This window comes from Colossoma macropomum, unplaced genomic scaffold (assembly GCF_904425465.1).
Source record: "Colossoma macropomum unplaced genomic scaffold, Colossoma_macropomum, whole genome shotgun sequence".
NCBI classification, from domain to species: domain Eukaryota; kingdom Metazoa; phylum Chordata; class Actinopteri; order Characiformes; family Serrasalmidae; genus Colossoma; species Colossoma macropomum.
The window spans coordinates 79159-94509 of NW_023494804.1; the positions used below are offsets into that span (position 1 = coordinate 79159).

A 15351-nucleotide genomic window follows, 5' to 3' on the forward strand; every position below is an offset into this window, starting at 1 on the left:
CCTTTTTGTACACCTGCTCATCAGTGTAATGGTGAAATAGTGTTTTTTTTTTCTTTTTTCTTTTTTTTTCCCTTATCTTTTTCATTTTTTATTACTTTATGAAATCTGGTAACGTGTTTTGTTTATAAATCACAAATAAAGTTTCTTTCATAAGGATCTGAGATTCGTTTATACATTTTTTTTCCTGTTTTTGAATTTATAACAGTCTTTGGTCAGGCAGGTCGCTATGGTAAGTGCTATGGTTATAAAAAATTCAAAGTTTGACATCAGATGACATTAGGTTGCCAATCTGTTATTTGTCAACTAGTAGTGATTACAATATCCAGGACCAGTAACTGGATTAAAATCTAGATTTGAAAACCTCTGTCTGTCTAATATGCATTTTAAATGTAGCTAATTAAACATGGTTTCTGGGTCTTTAACTTAGCTATGGTTAATTTGAGTTCAAGTGGTTTTCGCACGTAAACCAGAACTTACAGCAAACAGATTTTGAGCTGTTAGCATTACTACTACAGAGTGCTGATTGGTTAGCATTAGTGCTACTAAGTGCCGATTGGTTAGCATCATAGCTACTGAGTGCTGACTGGTTAGCATTACTGCTGCTGAGTGCTGACTTTGCACAGTTACAAAGTCCTATAACTGGAGTTCAAAAGCAGCCAGAAATATAACAGCAGTGTTAAATGTTTTATTCTGTTCTTTATTCAGGAAATTAATGCACTTCTCTACAAACAAACAAACAAACAAACAAATAAATAAATAAATTTTAAGCATTTACAAGCTATAATGCTCAAATCTGCTCATATCCTCGATATTAACCCATTTATTTTGGAGCGCCCTCTACTGTTTGATCAACCCGGAAAATATTACTGAGTGGCACTTCTCTTCTAATGCAGAGGAGGTGAACACAGGGTGAGTTTTTATTATTTATTTATTTATTTATTTGTTTGTTTGTTTGTTTGTTTATGCATTTATTTATTTTTTACAAAATAGAAAAACAGGCTAAAAATACATAATCATGAGTCAAAAAGTAGGCACACTCACAGGAAGAGGTCGACAAAACAATCAGGCAGACTGAGCTGAAAACGTTAGCTAATAAGTGAAAACCAGATAATCAATCAAAATTCATAATCAGTGCAAAAACAAAACTGATGAAACGATTCAGAATTAAACACAAACACCAGACTTCACAACGACTGAATGAACTCCAGAAGCTGAATGCATTCTTTATTACTTTATGAAATCTGGCAATGTGTTTTGTTTATAAATTACAAATAAAGTTTCCTTCATAAGGATCTGAGATTCGTTTATACAATCTGTTTTTATATTCATAACAGCCCAGTCTTAGGTCAGGCAGATCGCTATGGTTAGTGCTATGGTTAAAAACATATAAATAAATAATAATAATAAAAACAAATAAATAAATAAATAAATAAATAAATAAATAAATAAACATTAGGCAGCCAATCAGTTAGTTGTCAACTAGTAGTGATTACAATATCCAGCACTGGAACGGTCCTGTACTGGAAACTGCATTAAAGCTCTGGACTTAAAAACCTCTGGCTGTCGTTTATGCATTTTCAGTGTAACTAATTAAACAGTGTTTCTGGGAATTTAACTAAGCTATGGTTAATTTGAGTTCAAGTGGTTTTAGCACGTAAATCAAAACTTTAGTAAAGCAATCTGCTGCAGTCCACGTGCACAATCATTCAACATTCAAAGGAAACTCCATGGATCAGCACAATGGATTAGAGATACTACCATACAGGTGAGTTATTATTCTCAGAATTTCTTCCTTGAGACATACAGTATTACAAGACATATGATAATGAAGTGTCCTAAGTATTTTATGATAATTTGTTGCACATTAACGTTACTTTAGCCAGGCAGGCTAGCCCATGTTAGCCCGGAAAACATTACTGAGTGGCAATTCTCTGCTAATGCAGAGGAGGTGAACACAGGGTGAGTTTTTAAATTTTTTATTTATTTATTTATTTATTTATTTATGCATTTATGCATTTATTTATGCAAAATAGAAAAACGGGCTAAATATACATAATCATGAGTCAAAAAGTAGGCAAACTCACAGGAAGAGGTCGACAAAACAATCAGGCAGACTGAGCTGAAAACGTTAGCTAATAAGTGAAAACCAGATAATCAATCAAAATTCATAATCAGTGCAAAAACAAAACTGATAAACGATTCAGAATTAAACACAAACACCAGACTTCACAACGACTGAATGAACTCCAGAAGCTGAATGCAGGCAGTGATGGGGGTCAGTTGAGCAGGTTGTCATGGAAACGGGAGCAGTGGGCGTGTTTAGACAGGCTTTTCGTGCATTAGGGTCATTCTACAGAAACGTCCATTTTTGTGCCCCCGGTGTTTACAGATATATTGCACTTGAAAAACATGCTAGGGTTACAATTTATATATATTTTAAAATAAAACAATAAGTTATTTTAACAATTAAACCTTTATTATTAGATTTTAAATCAATTATCTAGAATTCCAAGCACCACAGAAGTGCTTGTCCCCAGAGGCCATATTTTGAAGGGAAAACACCTTTTCCTGCAATTTTAACTGCAATCATCTATACATGACTATGGAATATATGAATTAAATGACATAAAGAAAACAAATGCCAAATAAACATAAAACATGTAATGAAAATTGTGGTCCCCAGGAGTCGTGTCACTGGTGTTACTGCGTAACAAAAAATCTCTTATGTTGTAATAAAAATCACACTGATGACATCACTTGACTTCCTTTTACCTATTTTCTGAGGATCTATGAAGAAAAGCACGAGTCCACTGTGTCTTTCAGTTATCAGAGATTTGCTCATTTAGCTTTTAGCTGAACTCACTGGTGTGACCTTTCTTATGTGGAACACCAGTGAGGATCAGTAACACCAGTGACTCCTATGGAGAGATAGAAAAGTGGAAGTTTCTCTAGAGCGACCCGTTATTAGTTTCATAAAACAGCGACAACATGCGATATGATCAAATACACAAATGTACAATATACATTTTAACCCATTGTCAATAATAATTGTAACAAAACAATTGTGAATTTGCTAAATAATGATTGAAATGTTTCTCAGCCAGTCGCAGCCGTCTCTAAACACTAAACCTAGACCAAGAGTGGCAGTAAGTGATTTATCAGTAAATGAGTTATTGGGCTGAGATGGTGGAAATATTGTGGCATCAGATGACGTCTGGGTTCTCTCTAGTAAAATAAATAAATAAATAAATAATAATAATAATAATAATAATAATAATAATAATAATAATAATTTTATGTTTTTTTATTTTATTTATTTATTTATTTTTTTAACGTTGTGTGTTCTACATTTATTTATTAGGTCTGTTCTGCCGTGGACTCTAATTCTGGAGGGCGGGGCTAGGCGTGGTGTGAAGTAAGCAGCCACAGTGAGCTAAGATAGAGCTGTAAGCCAGGCTGAGAGCTGTTTTTCCCTGTTGTTTTCTGTTTGCCAGGTCAAGTTTAAAAAGCTGTGTTATGGGCACGAACTCCCAGTTGTCCAGCGCTGCGTTCAGCCCCGACACAACGTGACAAAACGTTTATTTAAAGGGAAACAGTGGTGAATTAAACACTCTGCTCCGTTACGCAAGCGTTGCAAGTATGATTGAGGAAGACTTAATGCGGCTCTCCGCTGATTTAACGTGAACGTCACCATGTCACATGACGTTAAAATCTCGCGGGAACAGACTTCAGCTTCAGCTTTTGAAATCAGGCGCTGCGGTTTCTCTCCATCCGCTGCACGAGCTACAACACGCCTTCGTGACGTCAGAGAATCACCCTCCTTGGCTGGATTTTCCGGTGACAAATATGACGTGTCACGTATGTTACCTTTTTTATTCTAAGAGCTTCAGATCTCATCTACACCATGGAGGGATGCCATCCCTGCTGAAAAGGATCATTAGATTAAAGGACCGTTGGATTAAAACATAATGGTTTTCCTTTCTAAAGGGAACTGGCTTTATTGTTTTCAATAGGGACCACTAGTGTCCTTGACGTTGTGAAATCAAACAATTTAAAAAAAAAGACAAAACACATCACAAAAAAAAATAAATAAATAAATAAAAAAAAAATAAAAAAATCAGGAACCAACAGAAACTATCTATCTATCTATCTATCTATCTATCTATCTATCTATCTATCTATCTATCAGCAGGGATTTTTTTTCCATCAATAATAATAATAATAATAATAATAATAATAATAATAATAATTTTAAAAGATGCAAAAACAGTTATTTAGATTTCATTTTATGTGTATAAAAAGTCAAATGTAAACTTTCAAGCAATATGATTTTGTCTGCAACAGAAAAGGGAAACACCACGAGATCAGCCATATGTCAATACTTTAATATTCATCTTCATCTTCGATTGATGCGTATACCAGTTTATATATACTGTCAATGCTTTTAACCCGGAAACCGTAGCAAAACAGTGCACAGTGTTTTGAGATTGAACACACCCCAAGCTTCTTCTGAGAAGCCCCCATGTCACAATATGTTTCTGGGGAACAGACCCTTGCTTATAATCTGAGCAAAAATGTTAAAAGTTGCACCACATATATGCATCATATGAGGCTAATATGGCATATAAGCCTGCAAAATCAAAGATATGGAAACTCTTATTATGTAATTAAAGTTTTTAACTTTTAAATGAATGAATTTAATGCATCAAGAATTCAGCTGCTCATGTGATTATCTAGTTAGCATGAGCGATGATGCAAAAACAGTTACTTAACTACAATTAGGTATTAGCATTTTATCTGCTTATCTTCTACTGTACACTGTTGATACATGATATATATATATTGTCTATATATTTATTGTCTATATCTTCATTGCTGTGGACCTTTAAGAACACCAAACTTTACCATAATAATCTTTCACCGATTACTATACACACCTACAAATAAAGATGGCTCTTCAAAGGTTCTTTAGTAAAGACAATGGTTCTATATAGAACCTTGAACAGTCAAAGAACTCTTTCCATACTTTAATGGTTCTTTGCATGGTGAAATGATTCTAGTCTAGTCTAGAACTCTACATCTTCATCCTCATCATCATTAGCCTAGCCTTCCGTTTCTGAGTTGTTAACACTCTCAGTTAAGTGAAGCACTTCAAGTGCTGTGTTCTCTGTAGAATACATGTTTTTTGTTATTATACACCAAATATTATGCAATATATGCCCTGTCCACTGTAACAGAAAATAAGATTTAGAACACATTTATGTAGAAGGTTGCTATGCTATTATTGTTATTGGACTTCTTTTCTCACAAGCCATCATTTAACAATATAACAAACACATAGCATGTGGAGAAAAACTGTTCTAAGTAAGATAAAAATGAGCCCTTTTTCTATTCTGATGCACAGCAGGTGTCAATTAGTATTATGTACAGCAAAGCTTAAAATGAAGAATAATGACATGTGATGTCCATTGCATTGGACACAGGGTCTGAAAGGGATTTTTATTTTAGGGCTGTTTATGCTCTGCTGTTGTCCCACTAGAGTATGATACACCTGATTCAGTGCCTCTAAATCACACTGAATGTTGTTCAAACTTGATGTCTCTTGATAACTGTTTTTATGCTTTATGCTGCTCCATTTTAATTGTACCTAATCATGCTAAAAAAAAGTAAGAATTATAGGGAATTTAATAAATACAGAGGAAACACATAGTTATACATGGTTATTGTGCTTGATTTGAAGTGAGGAATGTACAGTGGAAAAAACAAAACAAAATGTTTTTTAGCAACACATGCATTACTGATCAGCTGGGAGAATGTGCTGTTTTAGAACTTAATTTTGGTTACATGATGGCCCTGTGATAAATGGCTTTGTGAAGCCAATGATTTGGAGTTTGGGACAGTGGTGGACAAAGTACACAAACCATGTACTTGAGATAAAGTAGAGATACCCAAGGTAAAATATTACTCCAGTGAAAGTAGAAGTTCCTCCCTTTAGACCTCCACTTGAGTAAAAGAACAAAAGTATTTGCCTTCAAATGTACTTAAGTATCGAAAGTAAAAGTACTAAAAGATTAATTATGACTCTGATGTTCCTTTTACCATTTTTGTAACAAGACTCGCTTCATTAACTCATTTTAGGTGAAAATACTCCAGTGTCACTCTTGGTAAACCAGTCTTTTAATAGAATGTCATTAATTAGTGACGCTGATGTCTATTAAAATGATCATGAGCACAAAACACTGAAGGTAAACAGTTTCCATTGGGTAGAACTGAGTGGCTATGAAATAACTACAAACAAGCAAAGTTTCAGTTTAAGATTTATTTGCAACTTAGTTACAAGTTTAAGTTTAATAAAAACTTTAAACTCAGGTTCACAAATGAGTTTTTCTTTACTAAACTGCATCTGTAGGTCTCTATTCATAAACATAAACTAGACAAAACAAAATTACTATAAAATGAAATGTGTTTGTATAAATTCAGAAAAAGGAAACATGCCAGTCACAACTGCATATATGTACATATTTCTATATTGTGGTCTATTTACACAAAGTTAGTTAATTCATCATTTATGTTGGAATAGACAATCCCAAAATTCGGTATGTCCAACAGGTCAAAAAAAGCTCAAAACAAAGTGTGCCCTGTTCCCTGATTGGTGTGCTGCTTTGTGCTTCTTTTGTTTTGACATGTTATATTTTTCTACACACAAAAGCCAAAAGGAATGACAGATTTCGCAAAATATAGTGGAGTAAAAAGTAAAATATTTGACTTTGAAATTTATTGGAGTGAAAGTAATAAGTCATCCAAAATGGAAATACTTCAGTAAAGTACAGATACGCAAAAACTACTACTTACGTACAGTAATGAATTACATTTACTTAGTTACTGTCCATCACTGGTTTGTGGTGTAGTCTAACTGAAAGAGATCATTCATCCACAGTTCTTTTGTTCCAAAATAGCATTTCCCTAATTGGAATAAACGATTGCAGTAAATCGTGTGAAATTTTGAATATTTATTCTATAGAATTCTCTAATATATCAACACATAGAAGGTTCCCCAGGTTTGGTTTGTTCTCTAATGGAGAAGCATGTTGTTTTTGAGCAGCGCTGTCCGTGGTGCTGAATAAGCAGCTTGTATAAAATAATGTTCATATAGGAAAATAATAACGATTTTAAATGCATGTTTTGATTTGTAGCATTTGTTAGTTTTATTTAAAAACAATCTCTTTCGCTTATTCATTTATTTATTTATTTATTTTTAAATAAAGTTTTGGCTATTAGCTGTTGAGATAATCTTGCAGTCCCCTTGCATGTTCTCACTTCACCACACCGCGTCGCTCTTCACCAGTTCTGAAATCTCAGGCAGGGAAACACACCCATTCTGCGCTTTGATTGATTTATTTATTTATTTCCTTTCACAAAGAGCAAGCAGTGATTTGTGCGCATTCGCGTAAGAAGAGTTCCAGTATCGATGCTTTGGCGAATAGATTGACTGAAATATCTCATATTGAAGTATCAATACAAGGATTTACTCACTGGATCTGGAAATATGTGGAATTCGCTGGCATCGTTCGCCTACAAATGGCGAATTGGGGCAGTTATACTTGTATCATTGCTCTTCCGGATCGCTGTCGCAGACCTTCGTTATTCTGTCCCGGAGGAAACCAGAACAAAACACACGATTGGAAGCCTGAGCAAGGACCTCAATCTGGATGCGAAAGGTTTGAGATCCCGCAAGGCCAGGCTGGATTATCAAGGAGACAGACGGTACTGTGGAGTAGACTTGGATTCAGGAAATATGTTTGTTTTGGAGAGAATCGACCGAGAGGCTCTGTGCGGAACGACCTCCAGCTGCCTTCTGCATTTCGAATTTATTCTCGAAAACCCTCTGGAGCTTCACAACGTGATTTTAGAGGTGCAGGACGTCAACGACAACGCGCCAGCATTCCCGAAAGATTCAATCAAGCTTGAGATCAGCGAGACGGCGCCGCCTGGAAGCAAATTTCAAATAGCTCGCGCACGAGACCTGGATGTTGGCGTGAATTCAGTTCAGAGTTATATTCTCAGCCAAAACAAGCACTTTGACATCGATGCCAGGTCGAGTAAAGACAGGTATGTGGACGTAGTTCTGAAAAGCAACCTCGATCGAGAAGCAGAAGGGGAGCATTCTTTGGTGCTGACCGCTGTGGATGGAGGGAATCCACCTCGATCTGGTACGGTGGTTATACAGGTGATCGTTATAGATGTTCAATGATAATACCCCAGTGTTCGCTCAGTCTGTATATAAGGCTCAATTATATGAAAATTCCGCGCCTGGAACATCCGTTATCCAAATTAAAGCCACGGATATGGATGAAGGTGCGAATGGACAGATAGCGTATTATATTAACCACCTCTCAGATGGTACCAGTCACCTGTTTCAAATTGATGAAAAAAGTGGGGAAATCTTGGTCACTGGACAACTTGACCACGAACACGCCTCCTCATATGAGATGGAGATACAAGCAGAGGATGGAGGCGGTCAGACTAGCCATTGTAAAGTCATAATTGATATAATTGATGTTAATGACAATGCGCCAGTAATAACAGTGAAATCTCTTACGAACCCTATCCCAGAAAACATTGCGATTGGCTCAGAAGTTGCCATATTAAACGTGAAGGACCAAGACTCTGGGGAAAACAGTCGAGTCAGTTGTTCTATCCCAGCCAACCTACCTTTCAAATTACAGCCATCTATTAAGAACTATTTTACCCTAATTACTACCACTTTGCTCGATCGCGAACAGGTTGCTGAGTATAATGTCACAATAACAGCAAATGATGGAGGTACACCTTCCCTGTTCTCAACTACAACTCTGAATATACAAGTGGCTGATATAAATGACAACCCTCCTGTATTTGGACAACAATCCTTCAGTGCATATATTGCTGAGAACAACAAACCAGGCACCTCTATCTGCTCTGTTACTGCGAGAGACCCAGACTGGAGGCAGAACGGCACAGTGCTGTATTCTCTGGTGTCCAGTGAGGTCAACAGTGTTCCAGTGTCCTCATTTTTATCCATCAATGCCGACACGGGGGTGATCCATGCTGTGAGGTCATTTGACTACGAGCAGTTCAGAAACTTCAAAGTCCAGGTTGTGGCCAGAGACAATGGCTCTCCTCCCCTCAGCAGCAACGCGACTGTGAGTGTGTTCATAACAGATGAGAATGATAACTCTCCACAGATATTATACCCTGCTCCAGAGGGGAAGTCTTTAATGACTGAGATGGTCCCTAAAGCTGCTCTGTCCGGCTCTCTGGTCTCCAAGGTGATCGCTGTGGATGCTGACTCTGGACAGAACGCGTGGCTGTCCTATCACATTGTAAAGTCCACCGATCCGGGACTTTTCAGCATCGGTCTCCATAGTGGAGAGATCAGGGCGCAGCGGGACATCAGTGAATCTGACAGCATGAAGCAGAACCTTGTTATCTCAGTGAAAGATAACGGACAGCCCCCTCTCTCTACAAGCTGCTCTGTCTATCTGCTTATTTCTGATAACCTGGCTGAAGTTCCAGAACTTAAAGACATGACTTATGAGGAGAGCAGCTCCAAACTGACCTCATATTTGATCATCGCGCTTGTGTCCGTGTCCACCTTCTTTCTGACTTTCATCATCCTGATCCTGGCTGTGAGGTTTTGCCGCAGGAGGAAGCCCAGACTGTTGTTTGATGGAGCAGTGGCCATTCCCAGCGCGTACCTCCCTCCCAACTATGCAGAGGTTGAGGGAGCTGGAACTCTCCGCAGTTCCTACAATTATGACGCGTATCTGACAACAGGATCCCACACCAGTGACTTCAAGTTCATCAGATCCTACAATGATAACACACTTCCTGCTGGTGGTACTCTGAGGAAGAGCCCGGATGATTGTAATATCATCAGTTTCTCCGAGGCAGGTGAAGCAGTCGAGGTAAGATTTCTATTTCTAGGGCTTGTGTTTATGATTGATAATTGTCATTTTTCATGCAGAATAACATCGTTTTGCTTCAATTCATGGCAGTTTAGCTTTGATAAGTTACTAAACAATATAACTGCGATAATGTGTGTTTACTGTTGTATCACAATAATGAGAAGTTGACGTAAGAATTTCAGGGATGCAGATTTGGTCTGACAAATGAGGGGACATCTTCACGACAAACATTTCATCCTTGGTTTAATATTTTTCATTGACATCATGATAGTAACAAATAGTAACTGCTATTCGAAACAATTTCATTTGTAAAATACAGGCAAGGAAAGCTTACGTGTATTTATTTATTTGTTTATGTATGTATGTATTTTTATTTATTTATTTATTATTATTATTTTATTATTATTATTATTATTATTATTATTTATTTTGCATTATTGCATATGAAGATTCCAGTGATTGAAAAAAAAAGCAACAACAAGCGTAACAGATCAGGACTGCAAGATTATCTCAACAGACTTTTTTTTTCTTTTTTCTGAATAGCTCTACTTTAAAACCATAATGTGGAAAAACAAGTTTCCGCATGATGTAAACTAAGTTCCTGCTTGATATTGTCTGCTTCTACTTACGAGGTGATTTTTTTTTTCTTTTTTTGTGGCACAGATAGACAAATCATGTAATCTTGAATCAATTAAAAGGTACTGCGTTTCGGCTGTTTTGCCAGGCGCTGATTTACACGTTCAATGATTTTTTTTAATCTCACGTCGCTACTTCATCTTGCAAAGACAGTGTTTTGTCATTAATGTGATAAACTAGTCTGAAACACGTGTTAGCAAGGATGCAAAACATGCAGGTTTCAAAAACTTTCCGGCAACCCTCCAAAATGACACTTTCAAGAAGGAATGGGGTATGAAGTTTCTAATGTTGCGCGAATTCGGCGAATATTTTCATTCATTGTAATTAATTTCGCAAAAATCCATACTTTGCTTTTTCCAACTGATTCTTGTTATGTTCACAGGGTATACATTTCCGCTATATTGTTTTAGTTCAGCACCACAGCCGTGGACAGCGGCCTCATATGATGTTTTCATTATAATCGGTGGCTTCAGAATTTTTAAATATTTCTTCCTTGGTTGGTTTCTTTGCTATTTGTTTTCCGTACATTTCTGGCAAGACTTAGAACAGCGGGAAGATGCTGTGTAGACAAAGAGCCTTTTTGAGTGCAGTTTATGAACACATCACACTGCGTCGCTGTTCACCAGCCTAGAACGGAGGAAATAATCTGTCCTCCCACTGTTTTAATATGCAATGAGAGGAGTGGTGGAAACTGGTGCAGGAGGCAGCGCCATTGAACCTTTGTGGGGTTATTTTCATGAGAGCTATGTAGGATATTTATCGACGCATTTCTTAAATACATTGGTTCTTTGCACATTCTGCTACAAAATTGGATTTAATCGCTGGCTGTACTGGGAGCTCCAGGGTTGGGAAGCTTGATATGGAATACAGTGGATTTACTGCTCGGTCTTTTTTGTTTGGCGTGACGTCCATTCTCCTCTTGCTGTCGACGGTAAATGGAGATGTGAGCTATTCTACTCCAGAGGAGAGGAAGATTGGGTCTGTGATTGGGAATCTGGCAAAGGATCTTGGAATAAATGCGAAAACGTTTTTACTGCGTAAAGCGCGTCTGGATGTGGATGATGGCAGCAAACGTTACTGTGACATAGACATGAACACTGGAGATCTGATTGTAGCCGAGAGAATCGACAGAGAGCAACTGTGTGGATTCATGACTGACTGTGCGTTGAAATTTGAAGTGATCCTCGAAAATCCTCTGGAATTACATCGCATTGTGGTAGAAATCACAGATATTAATGACAACTCGCCAACATTTCCAAATGATATTGTTAAATTAGAGATCAGAGAATCAGCCGATAAAGGCGCTCGCTATGCTGTGAATGAAGCCCATGACGCAGACATAGGAGTGAATGCAGTGCAGAGCTACAAATTACAGGATAATCGATACTTTTCTTTCCTTTTCCATAATAATCCCGGTCAGGAAAAATATGGCGAGCTGGTTTTAGAAAAGGAGCTGGACCGTGAACAGGAGCGGGAGGTGAGGTTAATGCTGACCGCTATCGATGGAGGTAATCCGCCTCGATCTGCCTCTATAGTTATACATGTTACTGTACTCGATGCTAATGATAATTCTCCAGTCTTCAGTCAGCCAGTTTATAAAGTTAGTCTGCGTGAAGATTCAACAGTTGGTACCACAATAACAACAGTGAGTGCTACTGACGCTGATGAAGGCGCTAATGGGCAGGTGACTTACCAGTTTGGCCGCCTCTCTGGTGACATGCTTAAATTATTTACCCTTGACTCTGGAACAGGACGTTTAATTATAAGTGGAAACCTGGATTACGAAAAGCAAACGATGTATGAATTAAGGATTGAAGCTAAAGATGGCTCAGGATTGGCTTCTTTCGCTAAAGTTATTATTGATGTAGTGGATGTTAACGACAATGCACCCACCATACAACTAAAATCATTTAGCAATCCGATTCCAGAAAACACGTCACCTGGAACTGAGGTCGGCATTATTAATGTACAAGACAAAGACTCTGAGAAAAATCGTCAGATTCGCTGCAGCATTCAGGGAAACGTTCCTTTTAAATTAACACCATCTATTAAAAATTATTTCTCCATTTCTACATCTGGTCCACTTGACCGCGAACTCACCTCAGAGTACAACATTACAGTTATCGCAGTGGATGAAGGCAGCCCACCTTTATCCTCCTCTAAAACCTTTCAGTTATCTGTGGCAGATGTGAATGACAACTCACCTGTATTTGAAGAGCAGTTCTACAAAGCTTATGTAGCTGAGAATAACAAACCAGGCACCTCTATTTGCTCTGTTACTGCGAGAGACCCAGACTGGAGGCAGAACGGCACAGTGCTGTATTCTCTGGTGTCCAGTGAGGTCAACGGTGTTCCAGTGTCCTCATTTTTATCCATCAATGCAGACACGGGGCTGATCCATGCTGTGAGGTCATTTGACTACGAGCAGTTCAGAAACTTCAAAGTCCAGGTTGTGGCCAGAGACAATGGCTCTCCTCCCCTCAGCAGCAACGCGACTGTGAGTGTGTTCATAACAGATGAGAATGATAACTCTCCACAGATATTATACCCTGCTCCAGAGGGGAAGTCTTTAATGACTGAGATGGTCCCTAAAGCTGCTCTGTCCGGCTCTCTGGTCTCCAAGGTGATCGCTGTGGATGCTGACTCTGGACAGAACGCGTGGCTGTCCTACCACATTGTAAAGTCCACCGATCCGGGACTTTTCAGCATCGGTCTCCATAGTGGAGAGATCAGGGCGCAGCGGGACATCAGTGAATCTGACAGCATGAAGCAGAACCTTGTTATCTCAGTGAAAGATAACGGACAGCCCCCTCTCTCTACAAGCTGCTCTGTCTATCTGCTTATTTCTGATAACCTCGCTGAAGTTCCAGAACTTAAAGACATGACTTATGAGGAGAGCAGCTCCAAACTGACCTCATATTTGATCATCGCGCTTGTGTCCGTGTCCACCTTCTTTCTGACTTTCATAATCCTGATCCTGGCTGTGAGGTTTTGCCGCAGGAGGAAGCCCAGACTGTTGTTTGATGGAGCAGTGGCCATTCCCAGCGCGTACCTCCCTCCCAACTATGCAGAGGTTGAGGGAGCTGGAACTCTCCGCAGTTCTTACAATTATGACGCGTATCTGACAACAGGATCCCACACCAGTGACTTCAAGTTCATCAGATCCTACAATGACAACACACTTCCTGCTGGTGGTACTCTGAGGAAGAGCCCGGATGATTGTAACATCATCAGTTTCTCCGAGGCAGCTGAAACAATCGAGGTAAGATTTTTATTTCCAGGTCTTGCGTTTAAAGTTGATAATTTTGGTCTGTTTCATGCAGAGTAAGAAAAATGTTCTGCCTGATTTCAAGAGGTTTTGGTTTGAGAAGTTTCTAATTGCGGCAGTAGTTGTTCACTGTTGTAACCCAGTAAGGTGGAGTTGATGTAAGACCTTTGGTGGAGTTTCAGGGTTGCAAATGTGGTCGGACAAGTGAGGAAGCATCTCCTGGACATACAAAATTCTCATACAGCAATTTTAACATAAACACATATAAAACCAGGTAAATTATTTCATCAATACGCTCACATATTTTACTCCCATAACGACCGTGAAAAGTAAATGCACGTGAAAAACAGCTTAATTTGCAGGCACAAAGTCTGTTTTGTCTTTCTTTTTTTGATCGTTTTGTTACATTATTGCTTATAAACCCTCATTGAAGAACTTCGTTATTGCACGAATCAACACATTACTGACTACCTAATCTGCATAACTAGACTAACTGACGACAAAACCGCCTACTAGGATTTTTAATGTAGTAAAAATTGAAACTCAATCAATGGATTAAACCAAAAACCAATCACGTGCCAGTGTTTTTATTAAGTAGTCCTTTTGAATACTTCTTTTCTATCACAAAAACAGGCAAAAATACATTCTATTACCATTTAAATTATTTCTCTTTTGTTGTTTTTTTTTGTTATTTATTTATTTATTTGTACAGCAGACAGACAACAATCTCGTATTATTTAGTCAAATAAAAGTTAACTAAGTTGTTAGGGTGTTTTTCCGAGCAATTATTTTCCCCCACAATTTTTTTATTTCACTCATGTGGCTACTGTACCTTTTATTGACAGTGTGATGTTATTAGTGTGAGTGATTTCATGGTGAAGACATTTTCAAATTCAAGAGTATACGCTATTCTCGCATTTCAATAACCCTTTCCTTTGACTTTTTTTTATTTATAATTATATATAATTTTAATTGATCTAGGTTTCTATCCAGCCTAACCATTGTTTTTACTGAGCTTATATTTAAATGTTTGGAATTTAGCCATTTAACACAGTTTACTTAAGTGGTAAACCTCATTATTTAAACCTATTTGTTTTGTTAAATACTCACAATAACGTTTGTATGGAAAACATGAAAACATTTTAACAGGAGCCAGCAAAAGGAACTACTTCTGAACGAGGGCAGAAATCCAAACAATCCCTCCAAAATGATCTCATTTAACTTCACGAGCTGAAGGCGGCATGTCCCACGCTTCTGCCAGTGCAGTCAATATTGTTATTTTGTGCAAATGGTTTACAAAAAAAATCTTATCTTGATTTTTTCTTCTGGTCACTAATGTATTCACTGGGTCTATGTTGTTGCATTATGGCTTTAATTCAGCACCGCAGCCGTGGACAGCGGCCTGATATGAGCGTTTTATTATATTCGTTTGCTTTAGAAATTTTAGACATTTCTGTATTTGCTTGTTTCTTAGAAAATGGTTTTCCTTTCTTTTATAGC

The 15351-nt window shown here is 37.9% G+C and overlaps 1 pseudogene; it reads left to right on the plus strand.

Moving 5' to 3' along the window:
* The first annotated feature begins 7413 nt into the window (after positions 1-7413).
* On the plus strand, positions 7414-11029 carry LOC118824995 (annotated as a pseudogene).
* Positions 11030-15351: the final 4322 nt, after the last annotated feature.